Raw genomic sequence first — 3,209 nt, 5'->3', positions numbered from 1 at the left:
AAATAAAACTCAGTCAAATTATTTTGACCTCTGACATAAAAAATGATAAAGGAATCTCTTTCCTTGACCAGAAATTGGATAGTGATTATCTCAATCGTAACCATGAAATAGTTGACAATTACAGCAACAACTTAACTACCAATTTTCTATCATTTCATGTCAGGCAAAATCAATTGTTTGAGATGGCTATTTTATTGCCTAATGATAGGGCTTGGAAGACAAAGCTCTTTTGAGCTTCTCTCCCTAGCATGAGAGCTATAGTTTAGGCTGTGCTCTTTGCAGCTGCAGAATAGAGCCTGTCAAAATCTTTGCTTTTCCTACTTCACAGAAAATACTCTGTTTCCTTGACATAACAGGCATCCATCAGATTCTTTTAAATACAAAAGCAGCCGTGGCCGATTGTTTCATGAATCAGCCCTCTGTGTACAGCTGTCTAGTTGAGCAATAAGCACTGACACATCCACACATTCATGGATTTTTCAGCCTTTCTGCGATACTTAAAGGGAGAAAAAAGACTTGTGGAAGGCTTTTAAAAATGCTTTTACTTCCAGGTTTGCTCAGAATCCACAGGCAGTTTCTATATACAGAAAGAAATAATAAATCCTTCATATAGTACGCTGTGCAAAGTCTAAAGGGAATCCAGCAAATCAGAATGACTGAAGTTCATATATTGGATTCCTGCAATTAGCCACCTTGTCTCAATTTATTTTGTAAACATGGAGAAAAGATTTGCATTTGAAACTTTTCTTTTCGATGAATGAATGTATCTTGACAATCATCATGACTGTTGCTGGCCCGCTTGTTTAATCATCTGATGCCTTCAAATTGTGATAATCGTACACCAGAGGGATATAATAGAGCTCATCAAGAAAATGCCCATGGATGAAAAATGCCTGCCACATTGCTAATGAGGTATAGGGGCCAGCCCTGTAGATGAAATGACTCAAAAATGTTCACTTGACGAAGGACGTGAGCCAAAATGGTCCTTAAATACATGAAATGGGCCACCATGCCTGCTAATTGGAGCCAATAAAGATCTTTTTTATTATTATTACATAGGAGGATTTAAATTGAAAAATTGTAGAAAGAGAGGCAATAAAGCAGCTGACTGATGTGGAGGAAGAATCTTTTTGGGGGTTTTAAAAATGTTTTTAAAAGAGACCTTCCATAATATTTGCATGTTTAATAACTCCCCACATCCCCATTAATATTTTTATAAAATGGCAAATAAGTAAATCAAATAGCCAATTTATACAACTTTTTAACTTGTTTTTTTAAGGATTTTGGAATAGAGATTAATCCATAGCGATGACCTTCATACCAATCAAGGCTTTATTTTACTAATGTTGGTATTGTAATTAACCAGGAATATAAAATTTTACATCCTTTTCCAAAAGATCAGTGCATGTAACAAAGTCCTTGTTCCACAAGAACTTTTGTGGTCTTCCTCATCTTAAAAGCTGTTGCTCTGACATTTTAACTGTCTTTCAATAAAACCAACAGATTTTATCCAATAGATCCTTTTCACCAATATACACGGAAGGACCACTCATTAACCAGAAGCTAGCACAGGCCAAAACAGAATGGAGATTCTTTTCATCAAATCAGCAGGTTGTTGAAGGAAAAATCTTCATCATGGTCCAGTCCAAGCCAGGAATAAACAACATGATGACTGCTTTCGAAAGAAGGTTGTAGAAAAGGAGAGCCAGACAGAAAGATGGCTCTGGAAAAAAAACTGACCACATGTAGTAGGGAGTGGGTTTTTATACCTTCTTGGGCTTTTGTTTGGAGCTGTTTCTGTGGAATGAACTTTGACCTAAGTCTGAGTGTGCCTTTTGGTATTCTGGTGGTGGTGGGTTAATCCTATTATGTCCCAAAGGTCATATCCTGCTTTCCTGGGGCTGATGACTGTTGGATTTTTTTGGTGTGAGGGATTGTTGATTTAGGGATCTTTCTTTCTAATCCCAGCTCCCTGACTCTAATCTTTCTGACAAGATTATCATGTCTGCATTTCTGCAGACCTGGTTTCTGTTTTGGGCAGAGAGAATTGAGGGGGGGTTGGTTTCTGCCTTTAAAATCCTTTGACGAAATATATTCTGTTTTGGGGAAATATATTCTGCCTTTTTAATATTTCCCAAAATATTTCTTTCTCTGGATTCTTTCCACAAGGTGTATGCAGGGTATGAACAAAAAAGTCAAGGTAATGGCCACACTTCGGATTAAGAAGGACAGAGCTTTGCTTGCAGGATTGCTCGCATCTTCTTGGCTTTTTGATCACACCTTATGAAGCCACCTGTATCAAATCCTTCTTGATCCTGTAGCATAGAGATGGACAGAGTGCCTACATGTCCCATGGGCCTCTAAGCCCTGTTTTGCAGTTCTCAAATTCCCTCAAAATTTATTTATTTACTTATCATATTATATAGCCATCCATATCAATTCTGAGCAGCATACAACAATTGACTAAAATCACATCTTAAAAACAATCTTTATAAAAATAATTAATATAAAAATATAGACAATCACAGGGCTTTTTTTCTCGGAGAAAAGGTGGCGGAACTCAAACCTGGCCACGCCCTCATCAAACCCTAGGACCGCCCCTTTAGAGAACAGGAATGCAAGTAAAATTTGGGAGGGGCTATTTCCGGTGTGGGAGGGGCTATTTCCGGTGCGGCCGGCCCGGAAAAAGGTGCCGGAACGCGGTTCCGCCGCGTTCCGGCTGAAAAAAAGCCCTGGACAATCATAATTAAAAATGTCAAAATTATATATTTTTAACCATATATTACCATATATTAAGGGGAGCCACCTTAAAATGTTGCCAGTTAAGGCTAGTGACAAAACCAAGTCTTGAGGGAATTCCTGGACATTAACAGAAGTGGAACTAATCTAACTTCACACTGCTGAAATTCAGCATCAAGAAGTTAAGAACAGCAATGCATTTCTTTTATTGTTTATTTAAGCAGTGAAAAGTTTCTCCTCAGCTTAATGAATTTGTTTTCCATTAACTGAACTTCCCTTAGTTCTATAGTTCCTCCTCAGTTGTCCACCCCCAGACAACATTTATTTCAAAACTTTGTATCTTTACATTTGAAGTAAAAATCCCATAAGGAAAAAACAACAACAACCAGAAGTACCAGTTCAAATACACACCAAAAGCAAAGTTACTCAACAGTGTTAATATAAAAACCATTTCACAGGGGAAAAAATAT

Source organism: Protobothrops mucrosquamatus, unplaced genomic scaffold (assembly GCF_001527695.2).
Source record: "Protobothrops mucrosquamatus isolate PMUCROS unplaced genomic scaffold, P.Mucros_1.0 scaffold1211, whole genome shotgun sequence".
NCBI classification, from domain to species: domain Eukaryota; kingdom Metazoa; phylum Chordata; class Lepidosauria; order Squamata; family Viperidae; genus Protobothrops; species Protobothrops mucrosquamatus.
This window is presented reverse-complemented; position numbering follows the sequence as displayed.